This window comes from Megalopta genalis, unplaced genomic scaffold, assembly GCF_051020955.1.
Source record: "Megalopta genalis isolate 19385.01 unplaced genomic scaffold, iyMegGena1_principal scaffold0085, whole genome shotgun sequence".
Lineage (NCBI taxonomy): Eukaryota > Metazoa > Arthropoda > Insecta > Hymenoptera > Halictidae > Megalopta > Megalopta genalis.
The window spans coordinates 247,073-266,810 of record NW_027476154.1 but is presented as its reverse complement, the minus strand read 5'-3'; positions in this window follow the sequence as shown (position 1 = coordinate 266,810).

Genomic DNA, 19,738 nt, shown 5'->3' with positions numbered 1-19,738 from the left:
GATGTAGCTTCAAATGCATACCAGACAAACGAATTTAACTTCAAATTGATGCGAAACACGTGATTTAGATTCAAATTCATGCAAAACACATGATTTAGCTTCAAATTCATGCGAAACCTGAAGATTTATCTTCAAATCTATGGAAAGAAACGATTAAGCTACAAATCCATGCGAAATAAACGATTTATCTACAAATCCATACGGACCAAACGATTAGCTTCAAATGCATGCGAAATAGAAGATTTATCTTCAAATTCATCCGAATAAACGATTTAGCTTCAAATGCATACCAAACAAACGGTTTAACTTCAAATTGATACGAAACACGTGATTTAGATTCACATTTAAGCGAAACACATGATTTCTCTTCAAATTCATGCAAAACACATGATTTAGCTCAAAATCCATGCCAAATGGAAGGTTTAGATTCAAATCCATGCGAAATAGACGATTTAGCTGCAAATCCAAGCGAAACAAACGATCTACCTTCAAATCTTTGCGAAATAGATGACTTGGCTTCAAATTCATGCGACACAAACGATTTAGTTTCAAATTCATGCGGAACACATGATTAGCTTCAAACCCATGAGAAATAGAAGATTTATCTTCAAATTCATGAGAAATAAACGATTTAGCTTCAAATGCATACGCGATACAAACGATATAGGTTCAAATCCATGCGAAACAAACGATTTATCCATGCGAAATAGAATATTTAGTTTCAAATCTATGCGACACAAATGATTAAGCTACAAATCCATGCGAAACAAACGATCTAGCTTCAAATCTACGAGAAATAGAAGTTTGGCGGCGGTTCAAAGTGTCGTTGTCGTGGAAAGGAGAGGGGACACGTTTCGTCCGGGGCCCGCTAGAGGACTCATCAGTAAGGCTATCCTAGCGGGCCCTTGCCTTAGACGTAGGGGTAGGACGAAGTCTCTGTGTATATATAGGAATCGAGGCTGATCGGCTACTAGCGGGAAGAGGAGCCCTCTACTGGCGGGTCTGGAGGTAGCCGCCACAGAAGACTTGGCTTCAAATTCATGCGAAACAAACGATTTAAATTCAAATTCATTTGGAACACATGATTTAGCTTAAAATCCATGCGAAGTACATGATGTAGCTTCAAATGCATACCAAACAAACGATTTAACTTCAAATTGATACGAAACACGTGATTTAGATTCAAATTTAAACGAAACACATGTATGTCAAAACGACCCCGGTTGCAATTAACTCTTTGAAGGCTGCATTTATATACTTTTGAAAGACGGCTGACGAATTACATAACCCAAACGGAACCTTTAAAAATTCATAATGACCGGTGGGAGTTACGGGGGCGGTATATTTTCTGCTATTCTCATTAATGGGAACATGAAAAAATCCATTTCTGAGATCCAACGAACTAAATACTTTCGCGCCTTCTAATAAATCCAATTGATCCTCTATCAAAGGTAGGGGATATCTATCATTTACCATTTTTTTTTTATTAAGCTGTGTGTAGTCAACACAAATTCTAGTTGTGCCATCCTTCTTCTTTACTAGTACAATTGGACTTGCGTAATCTGAACAAGACTCTCGAATTATTTCATCTTTCAACCATGACGTTATTTGTTTATCAACTTCAGATTTATCGCGGTCTCTCGTACACTGGGATCTCGTCTTGCAGTATCAAGCTCATTTTAATCCCTACTTCTTTCGTTTTAGATGGTTTATCATTTGCAACACAATCTTCTATAACATTTCTGTGTTCAGGAACCGCAACGTGTGATAAATCTACATTGTCAACTATAGCCTCGACATTGACATTAAAAATTTCCGGCAAATCTATTTATTTAATAGAAATTTCTTCTCCTTTCATACTTAGTTCTACGGAATGTAAAAATTCTGTACTGATTATTAAACTATGGGACGACAAGTATTGGGTAGAACGTGTATATTTATTGGATATGTTATCTGATTTATTGCAATAGTTGTTGAAAATTCCCCTAATGTGTGGTTGTTCTCTGCTCCGACACCACGAAATTGCAAAATCTTATTATTCAATCAAGGAGCACCAATTTTAACATAATAATCCGCTCGCATCAAATTCAGATCGCTTCCAGAATCTATTAACGCTGTCAACTTACAATTTTCGACTTGCACCTCTTTAACTCGCTTCTTTCTCGACGCTTCAGACACACTACTCACAACCCTTGCTGGCCCATTCGCACCGTTACAGCTTGACGCAACATGCCCATAGCCTTGACACTTAAAACACTTGGGTCCTCTTTCTTTCGTCGGGCAGTTTGCAGCCGTATGGTATCGGTTTCCACACAAAAAATATCGCCGTAATTCTTGCCGTGCCACTTGCTGTGATTCACCTTGTGACGAGGTTCCATGGACGGTCGTCTTCTTCTTCTCCTCAGGTCGCCTGTTTTTCGTTCTTGATTTTTCCTTCATGTCTTCGTAAATTTTGAATGTTTCTTTCAACTCACGTGTATTTCTAGCACCGTACAATATCGTTTTGTTTGTCTCGAAATCCTGAACTCCGTCAATAATATACTTAATAACTGTTGAGACTTCCACGTCTGCTTGCTTCGCAATCTCCAACATTTGATAAATGTATTCTTGATACGACTCGTTCGATCTTTTAATTTTACGTGACAACTCTTTATGTATCTTGTACGTATCTGCAGTTTTACCAAATTCGGACTCCAATGCTCGCTTCATCTCGACCCATTTGCGACAACATTTTTCACAGTCGACGGACAATCTCGCCGATGCACGCAATAACCGCTTCGCATAAATAACTTTTTGTACTTCACTCCATTCACATAGCTCCGCCATGTCTTCAAACTCTTCGAGCCAACAACGAATGTTTGCTTTATCGTCTCCGCTAAATGTACGCATGGACTCCTCAACATCCCTGAATGTTAACGCCTGCATCCGACGCACGCATCGTCTGACATCGCTTCCTTCTTCTTCATCTTCACTGCCATCAATATCATCTTCTTCTTCGGCATGTTCGATTTGCAACATTATAGCTGCTTTAAGCCGATCTTGTAGTTGCTTTTTATTTCCCGACGTCCTCAGCTTGCGGCTCTTCAATTCTTCCTTTAAACCGGTTAACTTCATTGTTAGAATTTCCTCTAATTTGTCAGCAGATAGGCTTGCTTGTGATACTTCGACAACGGTATCGTTTCCTTCAGACATCTTGAAAGGTTTTTCAATGCACAATACAACAACTAAAGTTCAACTCTCAACTCCTACAGTCACAATATCATTGTTATCATTCAACGCTACCTTTTCCTCAAATCCCGGATGAGCCCTCAAAATTATGTAGAAATTGTCTAATATTTAAACAATATAGAATCTGTATCGATTAGGAAAGGACAAAACGTGGTGAAGACAGAAAATATCGCGTACCGTACCTTCAACTAGGATTACAACTACTTCACTTAATTTTACAACTTGCAACACTCCTCACTCGACGACTCTCGTACACTCTCTGTCCACTCCAAACACGCTCCTCCGACACAATGCCTGCCTTTTCTAAAAACGTGCCAATCGCATCCGCCGGCTCTCCGTCGCCAAGGGATTTTTTTCATCTGACCCGGCCTTCGCCAAAGTTTCTCTTCTATTGCCTACCATAATTACAAAGACTTAAAACTACGGTCCCCTAAGCCTAACACTCCTCCTCGTCCTAAACGTACCCACTAAATTACGATACTACAATAGTATAGAATTGTATAAAATAGTACAGAATTCGTTAAAAATCATTAAAATATCTTACAGTATATATCATCATTTACCCGCCGGAGCGGGAGGCGGTCGAGTGCTTCGAGCTCCAGGCCCGGGGATTAGCGCTCGCCAGATGGCATGCGGAGCTTTGCTCCCATGCCGGCGAGCGCGTCCCTGGGGCTCTCCTGCCACACTTCACCTCGTTGCGGGAGAGGCGGTTTGGCAGGCTCTCCTACCGTGCAACGCAGGTGTTCACCGGGCATGGCTGCTTCGGTGTTTACCTGTGTCGCATCGGTCGGGAAGCGACGAAGGGGTGCCACCACTGTGGCGCGGAGGAGGACTCGGCGCAGCATACACTGGAGGTATGCCCCGCCTTTTCAGTGCTGCGCCGAGTCCTAAGAAGGGAAGTTGGTCGCGACCTCGCTCTCTCCAGCTTAGTTGGGGCCATGCTGGACAGCCCGACAAAATGGGCGGCAGCCATAGCCTTCTGCGAACAGGTAATGTTGCAGAAGGAGGCTGCCGAGCGGGGTCGCCGAGCAGCTGAGAATAGGCGGGCGGCGGGTGTACCAGATCTCTGGTTCAATTGCCCGCCGCCCGCCAACCGAGGATGTCCTTTTAGAAGTGGGGGCGACGAAAAGTCGTCGCCCCCGACGGCCGCCGGTGCGGCCGTCATGACGAGGCGGTGTGGAGTGCGGTCCCCCGCTCCGCCGAATCAAGATGATTCATGGGGGGAGGATTAATCTCCCCCCGGGATGCGGCCAGCCACCGCTCCATCCTGGTGGCCGGCCAGGCGAGGGGGAGCCGCGGTCGTGTTCTTGAGAGTTCCCGTGGCTCCCCCGCTAATCGCCAGCGCCCTAGGCCGCCGTGGGGGTTTTAGCGGGTCGAACCCCGCACTACCCCCGCCCCGCCCTTCGGGCGGGACGGGGGTGTCTGACCAGCAGATTTCCCCCACGATAAATAAAAAAAAAAAAAAAGTATATATCATCATTTTCTTCATTTATTTTGACAATTATTCAAAACTATTTTCTACATTTATTTTGTAAATTGTGCAAAATTATTTTCTCCATTTTTTTCGACAATTGTAGAAAACTATTTTCGTCATTTATTTTAGAAATTATGTACAGAAATGTTCCCCATCTATTTGGGAACTTATTTACAGGTATATTCGAAAACAAGTTTCGAATGCTTTAAAAACTTAATTGCCTGATGAAAATTTGTTTTATGAAATTTTATACTTGATTGAAACCGGAGAAAGATTGGACACGTTTGTTTCATTGGAAGATTGATAGCGTCGACAGCACGGGAAAAGCGCAAGCATCAAGCTGTAACGGTTGCATAATTACCGTTACGTCGAATAATTATTTTAATGAGCTGAAGTGTAGCAAATTAGTTTCAAACACGTTTCGAGCGCACCGGCGCCTCTGTTACTACCCTCCTCCGTCCGTGTGTCCGCAATAACGAAATTTTCTCGAGGCTTTTAAATGCTGTGTACTTGCTGCAGAATAAAAGCCTAATTAATTACCATCCACTGGAATGCCGCGTGCTCTCTGTGATTTAATTCGAGTCTCAAAAACGAAGAAAATTATTTCGATAAAAATTATTTCGATAAAATTGAAAGAATTCCTTTAGAAACAGCACTTAACAGACGACATCTTTTTTTTAATGTATTAGAAATCTCGGTTTTCAAACTTATTTAGTAATAGGATTTTAAAAAAATATAATAACTATCGAAGACAGAAATAATTGTTAAATATGCACCTAGAAAAATTCATCCAAATAATCTTCTAATACGTCCAGAAACTATTTCTGATTCTTCTGCAATTAAATAAAATGGAATTTGACTGAATTCGATTGATATACTGGTAATTAATGTTGAACAAATAGGTGAAGCTACTTTAAATATAAATTTCATCGATTTTCGATAATTTAAGAATTTTAGAAATAAATTTTTCTACTGATGTTATTAAATTAATAATAATTTTAATCAAAATTCTAAGTATGTAAATATGGAAAAATTGATCACAACATTTAAATGCAATATTAACATTATTATCGATATAAATAAGTAATAACCAAAACTAAGAAATTATTTATTTGATAATTTAATTAGATATATAGAATGTTGCAGATTAACAATATTAGAAACAATATTAACAGTATTATAAACATGAATAAATACCAATTCAAGCTACGAGATCTTTTATTACTGAGGACAATATTAACACTATTGCAGATATGGACAAATATCGATTGAAAATAGAAACTTCTGTGGCGGCTACCTCCAGACCCGCCAGCAGAGGGCTCTTCTTCCCGCTAGTAACCAAGCCGCCTCGATCCCTATATATACAGAGACTTCGTCCTACCCCCACGTCTAAGGCAAGGGCACGCTAGGATAGCCTTACTGATGAGTCCTCTAGCGGGCCCCGGACGAAACGTCTCCCCTCTCCTTTTCTCGACCAAACACACACAACGACCGTCGCCAAACTTCTTTATTAAATAATTTAATCATATCGCTAAAATGTCGCAAGTTAATAAATATTATAAATAATATCACATTATTATACATATTTTTAGCACACGTACTGCCGAATCAGCTACGACATTGTTACAAATATAAATAAGTAAAAATGAAAACTAGACAATTCTTTATTAAACAATTAAATCAAGTGTCTACAACGTTGCAAATTAATTTGCTATTCAGCTGACGAGCTAAATGAACCAATTCGTAGGAAACGCGTCAAAAGATCGTTCCTGGATCAACGATTCCAAGAAAATTAAGTTTCAAACGAAAATGTCCGATGGATGCCGCGATCGAGCGCGGGAAATTCAAAAGCTGCCGGCGATGAGAATCGAATTCAAACCACTGGCAGAGAGCAGTTTACATATTTAATGGCGTGTGAATAAAGAAACCGCGCACAGTGAAAATAAATGCGTAAAGCTTCCGGAAACTCGACGGTTCCCGTGGGATGGCGGCTGATTATGCGAACAGCGTTGCTTGGCACTGCGTCGGAACTCTCGTACAACGTAATGGCGGTTAATATCTCTATCGATTGGAATTGAAAACGGCGAAATTCCTGATATCCGAGATCGCCGACGAGCATTTGTATAAATTCGTTATTAAAATGAAAATACTCCGGGCCGCCGTTTCGGTTTTACGTTCTCGCTCCGCCATGACCGGGAAGGTTCAAAGGATGATATTTCAGCTGCGCGAGAAATGAACTCGCGAGCTGCGGTCTCCGTTGCATTTTTTCGACCAACTGCAAAATTTTTTTTTGAAATTTTTGACGGCAAAAGTTATGTATATACACAAAAAATTGTGTAACAATATGATTATATACAAATTATGTTTCGTTGTTAAAATATTTTATATTTTTTAAAAAGTCCGAAAAGGGGATTGCGACAGGTTGCATGAATACAAAGAAAGAAAAACATTTTTTTTTATTGTGTAAAAAACAAAAGACCGAGTAAGTAATACATAGTTACTATAAGCTCTACATTACATATTTATGTATGGTATTTAATTATAATATAAAATCCGAACCAAAAATGTCATGCTTCAAATATGATAATTTTGTCATGTTCAACTTATTATTATACGATTATAATATTGTTGCGAAGTACACAATTTCTCTCGCGTCGCGGCATTTTATTTACAATAAAGGATATTAACTATAACACAATTCGATACAATAACAATTCAGGTCTTTTAGAAGTAGGATGTTGAGTTGTCCTTTCAGAATCCTTGTCGTAGACAGCGAGCGGTGCCATGGCGAACAACGCTGTCATTGTTTTTGCTCTTCTATATAAGCACGTTCGTTAATAGAACGATCTTCCATTTAATGGGCAAAAATGTCGGATTACGGAAGCAGGTGAAGTCGTATTTTTAAGTTAAAAAGCAAACCGGTCGCCGAAGCGCGCACAAAGTTTTTGTAATCTCGTTGTTCTTCCAGCGAGAGCGAGGGAGGGGGGAGACTTAACGCCGTGCTTTCTTTCGATCTTGATCCTGATTTATCTGAACTTTGACGCTCCCATTTGTCCTTCTTTACGCCGCCAACACGCGGTTCCGGCTTCTTAAGCCGGTGGTCGCATTTCCGGCGTTGTCGTCCACGGTTACCATGTCGTGCGATCGATCTTCATTCAGCTGCAGTTGGTCAGGGGCTTCGGTAATTAATTCGCTGAATCTGGTCGCTACTTGCTTCCATTTCAGCAGGTCAGCTGGCTGCAATGGTAGACGATCGATCAATCCCCGGGAAAATCTATGTAATTTAGACCACGATTTGTTCTCCTTCGATTCGAGGAATCAGTCTTGCGAGCCCGTTAAATCGTGAGCGTTTCTACAACCCGACAAAGTATAATCCTCCCGGTCTCGAATATTAATTAACAAGAGCCCGGACTGATCGAATTCGGCAACGATAAATAAAAATAGAATCTGCCCGACCTACATCCGTTCATTAACTTGCCCCGGAGAGCAACGCTCTGGGCCAGATGACATCAGCGAAAGAAATAGATCTGTTTTGAACAGTTTTGGTATGAAATTCCGAGATTTCCATTCGGATTTCACCGTTGGGCAATTTTTGTCTTTGGCTCTTTAACGACAAGAGAAAATTCAGTAGGAAATTCGTTAGGAATTTTGCTAGAAAAAATAACTTGGTTGTATTTTACGTACAAATATCTAACAATTTTAATATGTTTTAGAATCTTCGGTATTAAGTACACCAGAAAATTGACTAGGAATATCACTAGAAAAAATTATTTGTTATGTTCAGATTTATGTATTTTATGTATAATTTTCCATCGATGTTTCCGTATTTTTTAAATTTTCGATATAAAGTTCTGTAGAAAAATCATGAGAAACTAACTAGGAGATATACTAAGAAATTTACTACATATGATTACTAGGTCTATTAAGATTTATGTATTTTATGTATAAATTTCCATCAATGTTTAATCAGTTGAAAATCTTTGACGGATGATTTTTCTAGAAACTTCACTGGGAAAGTCACTAGAAAACTCGCTAGTAAATTCGCTAAGAAAAATTACATTTTTATACAGATTTTTATATGTAATTTTTATATTTAAATGTCCATTAATGTCGATAAATTTTAAAATCGTAATAATACTGACGCGATAAATGTTTTTATTTAATAGTAATATCTTGAATATTAGTAATTGTATGCAAGAGAACATTTGTGTATGTTTTATGCAAATTTCAGCTGAATGCTTACACATGTTATTAGACCAACTGGACTAATTCACTAACTGGACAATTCACTAAAAGGTACCGATCGAAAAGATATAGCGATGTTTTTGGAACCTCGTGTAGCACCTAGTCTGGAGTGATTAATGGATTCAGGTTGGTTACCTCGCTAGCGGACGACGAAAATAAGAAATTCCATTAACACTTAACCTGAATCGACCAAGCAGGGCTCCTGGGTTAAAAGAACAGATTCTTATAAAAAAGAGGATCCAGTAAAAGGGTTTCTTACTGGCTTAATTTAAAATGGCCTCTACAAAGTCATACTGATAATAATAGAAGAATCTTCTGCAGTACCAAGACTGGAGTGATTAATGATGTTATACATAACCTAAACTCATTCACTAGAAATTTAGAAATAACAAAGACATTATTTATAGAAGAAGGCTATATACAAACTAAGATTTGTACATCTCACTAGAAGGAAAAGGTCACTAGAATGTGAGTAGAATAATCCTAATTCTAACCTAAACTCATTCAATAAAAATTTAGAAATAACGAAGAAATTATTTATGGAAGAGAGTTATATACTAAAGAACTAGATACAAATTAAGGTTTGTATATCTTACTAGAAGATAAAGGCCATTAGAAACTTAGCAGAAAGTCATATCATAGTAAATATTTGGAACCCTACAGGCATGCCAAAATTAAACTATTGAAGCCCTAGGAGAAGCAGTGTAAAATTAAAGAATAACACAATCTGAAAATTTAGCTCAACCCCATCTGGGGGTAAGATAATTTCGAAGCAACGTGTAACCTCCGTGGCCGTATTTCTGGGATTCTACGTCATCTGCTAGTTAAGTGAGTCAAAACTCAAATATTAAAGCCGTAGGGGGCTATTATAATGTGCTAGAATTAGGAAATAGCCCGAACAGAGTCGGTGGTACCGCGATCCAAATATTAAATCCTTAGTGGGACTATTGTATCGCAGAATTAGAGGATTCCGCAAGTGCAGAATTTACATGAAAAGGAAGATGATATAAAGCAATCTTTAACCTTTATGGTTATATTTCTGGGATTCTACCTCGTTCGCTGGTCAGGTACCATACCCCAAATGTTAAGCCCTTGGGGAGACCATTATATCATAGAAGTAGAGTATTCCACAAATGCAGAATTTATACTAAAAGGAAGATAATTTAAAGCAACCTTTAACCTTTACGGTTATATTTCTGGGATTCTAGATCGTTTGTGCTAGAGAGGGCTATTAAACCTGAAATATTAAATTCCCAGGGACGATATTATATCATAGAATTATTTATAGCTCAAATCGGGAGAAAATGATTTAAAGCAATCTAATCTGGATTCATAAATATAGGGAACAAAACTCTAATGTGGTAATGCAGTATCAATGGTACCAATATACGCACTGCCAAATTCTAGGATGTTAAAACCTAGAGTAATAAAATTTAGGATGACAAAGTCTATGCCCCTTAAAGCTAGTTTACCGACGCATTGAAACTAAGATCTAGGGGTGTTAAAGCTTAAGCTAGTATTCTAGAGTATTCTTTGGAAGTATATGTTTTCCTGGGGATTCACAAAAGAGAGACCCAAAATGTGGGATGTCACCTCATCTAAGGCCCCTAAATCTGGGATGCTACCATCTAGGGTCCCTATAACTGGAAAGTCACTATCCAGGATCCCTAAAAATGAGATGTCACCGTCTAGGATGCTTAAAAACTGGGATGATATCGTCTAGGGTCTTTAAAACTGAGCTACCACCATCTACGGCCCCTAAATCTATGTTACTATGATGCAATGTTCAACAATCTATGTTACTATAATCTAGTGTTCCAAAATCTATGTTGCTATGATCTACTGTTCCATAATCTATGTTACTATGATCTAGTGCTCCAAAATCTATGTTGCTATAATCTAGTGTTCTGTAATCCATGTTACTATGATCTAGTATTCCAAAATCTATGTTACTATGATCCAGTGTTCCAAAATATATGTAACTATAGTCTAGTGTTCTGTAATCCATGTTACTATGATCAAGTATTCCAAAATCTATGTTAGTATGATTCAGTGTTCCAAAATCTATGTTACTATAATCAAGTGTTCCAAAAATGTTGCTATGATCTAGTGTTCCGTAATCTATGTTATTATGATCTAGTGTTCCAAAATCTATGTTGCTATGATCTAGTGTTCCGAAATCTATGTTACCATGATCTAGTGCTCCTAAATCTATGTTATTATGATCTAGTATTCTGTAATCCATGTTACTATGATCCAGTGTTCCAAAATCTATGTTACCATGATTTAGGCTCCCTAAATCAACGTTACTGTGGTCTAGTGTCCCAGAATCTATCACACCGTGATCTGCAACATCAAAACCTGCGATTGTGAAGTCTGAGGTACCAAAATCCATCATTCTTAAACAACGTGGCGCGAAAACGATCTATTCGCGCACAGGATTAGTCCAGGATTGAAGAGTGAGACAGTCGGGGGGAATTTCGGGTTGTGTCGAAGGCAGATAGTCGGATAGGGGAACGTTTAAGCTTCGCGGTCATAGAACAGGAATGGGTGAGGTTAAGTCCCGGGGCTTACCGTTAAAGTGAAAAAGACAGAGCAGCGCTATCGGAAGCAGCGAACCGCGTAGTTCCGATCTCTCGGTCGGGGATGTCTTGGTAAATCAAGAAGCTTGCCCAGCAGCTCTCCGTGACGGCCGCCGACGTCCTGCCGTATTAAGCCCAGGGCGTCCCTCACAATCACATCGGCGGTCACCCCCGGATTGTCAGCTGGTCGATGCGAAATTACCATTTAATCACCGCTCTTACGATTCTTGGCCCCCCGCCGGTAGTTATAGTCGTGCGGGGACGGATGGCGTCGGATTTATGGTAACCATTGGCCTGCGCTGCGTGCGCTACTTTCCTAGTTGATCGTGCTAAACGCTATTGAGGTTAGGTTAGTGGAACTTATCCGTTGTCGATGGTGATGATGTTCCGAGCTAATAAGGGGAACTTTGACTTTGGAACGACTCGATATACAATTGCGACCGTTAGTGCAACATGGCGGATGGTTGGGTTATGGTGCCAATGTCTAGTTATTTTTTGGTGATTTAACTAGTAGCATTAGTTTTTGATTGTTCTGTTTAGAACGTTTTTGTAAATGCCTGTAGAAAATTGTATTTATGCAATTGTTTCGATGTAACATTGTTCTTTGAAATTGTTATTGCTATAGAATTGTTTGAAAAGCTGTTAAAGAACGCTTTGGAGGTTAGGTGTGTGACACTTGTCCGTTCTTGATGATTTTGTAAGTCAATAAGGGAAATTTGACTTTGGAACTATTCGATATTCAGTTTTCTGACGACTGCTGACTCAATTGGGACCGTTTGTGCAACATGGCGGACAGTTAGGTTATGGTGCCAATGTCTAGTTATTTTTTGGAGATTTAATTAGTAGTGTTTCAATATGGAATTATTTTTTAACTTTGTTGTTGCTGTAGGATTATTTAAACAATGGTTAAAGTGGAGAACTTTCTACATGAAAATAAGAAATGCTGAAATATTATTGCTTAAAGCGATTTTTCAAATAAAATTGTTTTGTAGGCAGAAATGAAATGTAAAATCTGAAAAACTTGGTTTTTGTTCGATTTAAAGGGTGCAATTTTTTCTGAGCAGATATAATGTAGGAGAATTTGCAAAAAAACAATCGAAAGGAAGGTACACCATGCGTCGAATTGGAAATTATTGGGTCTCAGCGTTCATTGATTCGAGTTTATAAATGACAAAAACGAGGAAATGCTACTTTATTTATGGAAGTCGATATTTATATTGCAGATAGGGACAGGCAGCGTAAAACGATTAATTAGCTGCGACGGAAATTGATGACTTACGTTAACAAATAACGGTACAAATGTGCGAAAGTTTCTGTGAACGACTGCTGTTCGTTTACTTTCCTCGACCAGTGCTATCAACAAATTAAAAAACCAAATTCCCAATCCTGTCCAGTTCGAGGACTGGATGCTTTCGTGATGAATATGGAGTGCCAGAAATAAGTAAATTGACAAATTAGTAAATTAAGAAGTTGAATAAACAAAATCAGGAATGATGAAATAAATAAATTAGGAAGTCAAAGATATGTGAAATAAGGGAGATAGGACATGACAGAATAAACGAAATAAGAGATGGCAAAATAAATAAATAAATGAAGAGAAACAAGAAATTGGTGGAAACCAGAATGAACAATTGAAGAAACACATAAATTAACAAATTACAAGCATTGAATAAACAAAGTCTGGAATGAGGATACAAAACAATTCAGAAATTGATGAAATGATGAATTAAATAAATTAAGAAATAATGGCAAAAAAAATTAAATGATTCACAAACTGACGAAAACAAAAATTAACCTATTAAGAAATGAAAAACTGGAGAAACGACGTGATAAATGAAGCAACGAAGAAACAAACAAATTAAGGAATACGGAAATTAACTGAAATTACTATAATACTTTCTGAAGCAACATTGAGGATGGCGTTTGAAAAATGTCGCAAAATCGATCTCGGGTGCGTGAATTTGATTCAAAAGTACCAATGCAGCGTCGGACCCTATTTTAATTACTCTTCGTTAGCATGGAGCTTGCAAGGATTTTTTCCAAAAGCGGTGCGCATCAAAGAACACGTCGAAGTACGAAAATGAAATTTTACAAACTGTCTGACACAGCGTGACCCCTTTTAATTATCGGGCACCGTTTCGAATCAACGATTGAGCAACATGGCGGAATTATTGCTTAACTCAGCGTTCGTCGTTTACTTGTTCATTTCATCAGCGTGCGCGTGCAATCGAAAAGAATGCGTTGTTATCCTCGCGAACGACCGAATTAAAAACACGTTAACACTTTTCCGGCAACCTCGCGTTGTTCCGCGTTCCCGTCAACTTTGATTCGCCATTCAGTTAAATGCGCAGACTTGCAGCAATGAATTTCTTTAGTCGTTGCGAATTCATTCGATTCAAATCTTGTTAAACAAAATATAAAAACGAAGATTTGTATATGTCTTTATATATTTATATTATATATTTTATATTTTATACTTTTTTATATTATATATTTTATATTTTATACTTTTTTATATTATATATTTTATATTTTATACGTTTTTATATTATACATTTCATATTTTATACTTTTTTATATTATACGCTTTGATAATAAACGCAGGCCATTTTCTATCGAATCGAATTTCTATCAAAAGGTGAAAAATTCATTTCGACAAAGTGAAATGTTGCAGAAGAAAATTAGGAGAGGGGTGCATATATTATTTAAATTATGCATATTGACTGTGTGTGTATTGACTGTATTTTATTATACTTTATAATAATATTATCGATAAGAATTCTCGAAACATTTTTCTCAAAAATATATGTACATATACGATTTAACAAATGCAATAAAATTAATATTTTTCCTTAAACATGTATTTGCAACCAGTGCAAGTGAAATAATGTGTACGCGTGTACATACAGGGTGCTCCATATAAAAGAAACCTTAAACTTATCTCCTTCATTCTATTTTTTTACCATAATAGTATGACCATTAAAGCATCTTTAGTTATATTGTTTTTCATTAGCATGAAGCGTATATTGGATAAAATTTAATGTTCCAGAAATATTTCTTACATGGCAGCTAGGAAGGTTAATAGAATGGTCTGTTTTAGGTGCGACAATAATAATATTATTCTTGTGAATAATGAACTACATTCTTCTGAGAAATATATGTGAAATTATTAAGAATAATATTGTTAGTATTAGCAATATTGGAATATAGAAATAAAGAAATAGAAACAAATACTAAAAATTGCTAATTAGAAAATGAAATTGAAAGTAACAAATAGGACAAAAAAAACCGTAATTAGCATAATATTATGAAAAATAACTTATACGTGCCATTAAAATTAATAATATTAGAAAATGAAAATACCAAATGGAAACTAGACATAAATATTGCCTATTAAAAAATAAAAATGAACGTAGCAAGTGGTAAACAAAAATATAAATTGCTACCTAGAAAATAGAAATGAAAAATATCAAATGATAATTAAAACAAAAGATTGTCAATTTGAAAGTAAAAATAAAAGTATGAAGCAGTAAATAAAATAAGAACAAAATAAAAAGTGACTAATTAGAAAATAAAAATGAAAGTAATAACTAGAAGCTGAAATGAAAAATTGCTGAACAGAGTATAAAAATCGAAACTAATAGTAAATACCAAATTGAAAAATTACCAAATGAAAAAATAAAAATTGGAATAACAAATACAACATAATATACAAAACTGTCTACCAGAAAATAGAAATGAAAGTTCTGAGTAAAAACTGAAATTAAAAATTGCCAAATAGATTATAGAAATTAAAACTCCGAGTGGAAGCTTACATAAAAAATTGCCAAACAGATAGCAGAAATTGAAATGCCAAATATTATAGAAAATGAAAGTAAAAATTGTCAATTAGAAAATATAAAAATGAAAGTACTGATTTGGAAACTGAAATTAAAAATTGTCAAATAGAATACAGACATTAAAACATCTAGTGGAATCTAACATGAAAAATTGCCAAATAGATACTACAAATTAAAATATCAAATAAGAAATAAAAGTAAAAATTGCCAATTAAAAAATAAAAATGGAAGTACTGGTGCGTGTGTGTGTAGAAACGGAAATTAAATATTGCCAAATAAAATATAAAAATGGAAACTGATAAATTACAGTAACACGAACTGAAATGAAAAAATGCCGAATGGAAAATAGAAATAAAAACTTTCGTTAGTATTTGCACAAAGTAGAGAACTGATTCTGAGAATTGTCAACTAAAAAATATAAATGAGAGCACCAAAGGTGAACAGAGAATATGACTCAAGATATGAAACGAAATAACAATTGCCAATTAGGGAGGAAAATTGAAAGTAGAGAAGGTAGGAAATAAAAATGGTGGACTTAGCATAAAATAATAATCTGTCTGTTCTGACCCACAACTTTTTTGCTATTTCATTAACATTGGATAGCGAAATCTAAACTTGTATTTTAAAAAATTGGAGTTTGAATAGTTTTCTAATTGTGGTTTAAGATGGAGACCTAACTTCCGGTTACTTTAGAATTTACCAAATCTAGCTTAAACCCTAGAAAACGCCATTTATATTTTCTAGTCGGATCTTCCTTCGGATACTTAATTTTGAAAATAAATTACAAAAGGACTGTGGAAAATGCCTCCCTCTCTTTAAGAATTATTTAAACATGTTTAAATGTTCGTAATATTGTAAAACAGTGTATCGTCGTAATCAGGAGAATCTGTAGAATTATTCTACGCAAATATCATGCGTGTGGCATTCACGGTTAAAGAAAAATGAAAAATTTTCAATTAAGAAGCTAAAAGAAGTTGTAGTCGACAGTTTGACGTTTCGTTTTAAAATGAATTTTTATAATCTAAAACAAATTTTAGATTATAATGATTTCTAAATTTGTGGTAAAATCGTAAAAATCGTTACGTACGCTCCTTGAGGAAGATTATGGTCTCCCTGACCGACTGCAGCGATTTCTTTGATATTATATCGTCGTCTGCGTCCTGTCTGCCAAGAAACATATCAGAAACTGAATTTCACAAAATTACAAAATTTTTTGATTTTTGATAGCCAAACATTACAATGACCTTTGAAAAAATATGTGTAAATATGCACAAAATAGCGATGATCTTCAATACTTGGAAGAAAATGATCTCGAAAGAAAAGAAGAACATCAATCGTAATATTCTTAGCTCTGAACTAAAGAAAGTTGGCACATATTTTTGATATCAGCAAAAATACGAAAATATTTTATTATACAGGGTAAAATAAAATAAACTAACTAAAATAACGAAATATTTAATTTCTCACTGATTTTAACCAAATAAATCGTACAACAATAAACCTAAATACATTTGACGATTTCTTTGAGTTTTATTAATTAGTCTATTTGGACATAAATACAAGTGATATTTGTTAGAATTTTATAAAATAACAAGAAATCCAGTAAAATCGAATGTAGTACTTCAGAACAGTCAATAATTTCATTTAACCGATCACAATAAATTTCATCGGGGAGCACATAATTATAAAATTCCAATGAAACTAATACAATAAATTTCATTAAAGTCCGCGTGTCCGCGATCAAATGAGGAACCCGGCGGAAGCTGAGAACCGGGTAGATCCGTGGCCATAAATAACGCAAAATAATATTCAGCCGGGTTAATTAAAAATAATATTTCATTGTGGACGCGGTGCGCGGCGCGGATCTCCATTATCCTCCGCCATTTTTAAAAACGCGATAGGACCGACCGACTCGTTTCCATTCCGAATTCCGTCAGGTAGTTTATTAAAAAGAAAAAATGAAACGCATAAAACAACGGAAAGAAATCAAAGCGTTCGGGCTAAGAAAAAACAATCAAGAGCGTGTTCGTGTCACGTTCGCTTTAACTGATTCATGCTAGCGATAATTAAACGCAAGCTCGGCCGCGTCGGCCGACTTGTTAGTCCCGAGATAATTATTGTTCGGCAGGCAATTATAATTCTTACTTTACTGTGTTGCCGGGCGTGTGATCGCCGATCTTAATGATCCTAATTGCACCGATAACCTTTCGCAGCGTGTTGATTTTGTAATTAAATCCGCGCAGATCGACGAGCTAGTCGCGAGCCATTTTTATCCGCTGATAAAACCGGAATACATTTATGAAATGTTACAGAATTATTTCTTCATTTATGAGGTTCTTGAGAATTAATTTATGAGAATTCGTGGATCGTATCGAGCAAAAATTTTAATAAAATAAATGATAGTACGTAATATGTAGTAAGAAGATTATGTTAGCAAACAAACTAATTTATTCAATAGATTTTAAACAATTTTAGATCAGTCTTCCATTTTAAACAATTTTAAATTAGCCTTTGATCACAAACAATATTAAATCAGTTTTCCATTTTAAGGAATTTTAAATTAGCCTTTGATCATAAACAATTTTAAGTCAGTCTGCGATTTTAGACAATTTTAAATCAGTCTTCAATTTTAAACGATTTTACACATTTTGTAGTCAAACCGTTAACCGTGGCGCAGGTAATAAGACTGGGGAAAAAGTGGGTAATTGGGTAATTGGTGTTGTGCAGAAGGTAAGGGGAATACGTGACGGTGAGAGAATTTTGGCGACCAGATGTAGGCAGCGTTGAAGGAAATATTACAGGCAGGAAATAACGGCTTTTCGGTATAATTAGATACTATTATTACGGTCGCTTATTTGTTTGTGGAAAGACGCTTGCAGTACAGATAGAGTCGTTTGGTAATTTTCGGAATCTATTGTATGGTAGGGACGGTGTTGGATCGAGCGGTCGAGCCACGTATGCTTTATTACTTTAGATAGCTTCTATATACTTTTAACGCGGAACAACAAGTCTTAGTGGGCATGAGGCGAAAAAAGATAGAATTACAATTGGATTATGTGCAAATGCGTTAGGCACACATAAGATTATGCCTATTGTAATTTATAAATATAAAAACCTAAGAGCTTTGAAACATGTACTTTCATTACCTTACAGGCAGGAAATAACGGCTTTTCGGATAATTAGATACTATTGTTAATTTTACTATTGGTAATTTTCGGAATCTATTGTATGCTTATGCCCCGACGGTGTTGGGTCGAGCGGTCGAGCCGCGTATGCTTTATTAAATAATAGATAGCTTCTATAATACTTTTAACGCGGAACAATTGCAGTTTCTAAGTTGATGGTTTTTTCGAGCCGTCTTCTTTCCGGCAATAAAGTCATTTCTGCATTTTCGAGTAATGCACGCCTCATCGGCAGCATTTTTTATAATAGGGTCATTAGCACGCACCGCTTCGGTCGCCCGTCCAGGGTTTCTTGCTACCTGCGGCACTGCGTGCTACGTCACTTTTACATCCCCTTTCATCGCGTCACTGGTCAATCAATTTCTATTCTTCGTTTCTTGTGTCATTGTGTCATTGAACAAAAAGTCTTAGTGGACATGGGGCGAAGAAAGATAGAATTACAATTGGCTTATGTGCAAATGCGTTAGGCACACATAGGATTATGCCTATTGTAATTTATAAATATAAAAACCTAAGAGCTTTGAAACATGTACTTTCATTACCTGTAATTTTTAAATCGCAGTCAAATGCACGGATGAGTAGAACGTTATTTTCAGATTGATTTGAAAACCATTTCAAACCATCAGTAAAACAATATCAGGAGGAAAACAAATATCGGAGAAAGTAAAATGATGTTAAATGATTGCGAAGCCTACAAAATTTCGCTACAAGAAGAGGAACATTTTAAAATTATATATTTACCACCTAATACAGCATTTGTTCTGGAACCAATGGATCAAGGGATCATAGGAAAAACAAAAAGAATTTTCCGGCACAAGCTTTTGCAAATTGTTTTAACATATGATCAAGGAATAAATGAATTTTATGACGATTACACATTAAAAACCTGTATTGACATTTTATCGGATTCGTGGTTCAAAGTTACAACAAAGACCATAAAAAATGCATGGAATAAACTGCTACATAATAGTAATCCTGCTGGCCCTCCAATTCAATCACACATGGGAGAGTTTGAACCTGATTGGCCAGAGATAATGAGTGCAATTACAGGAGAGCAATGCACCCTGATACATGCCACACAATTTTTATTAGACTGTGAGGAGGAAGAAAGAAGGAACGAAAACGAAAATACAGAACTGCAAAATGAACCAAACAACCACAATAAATTACATGCGGCCCTTAAGTTAT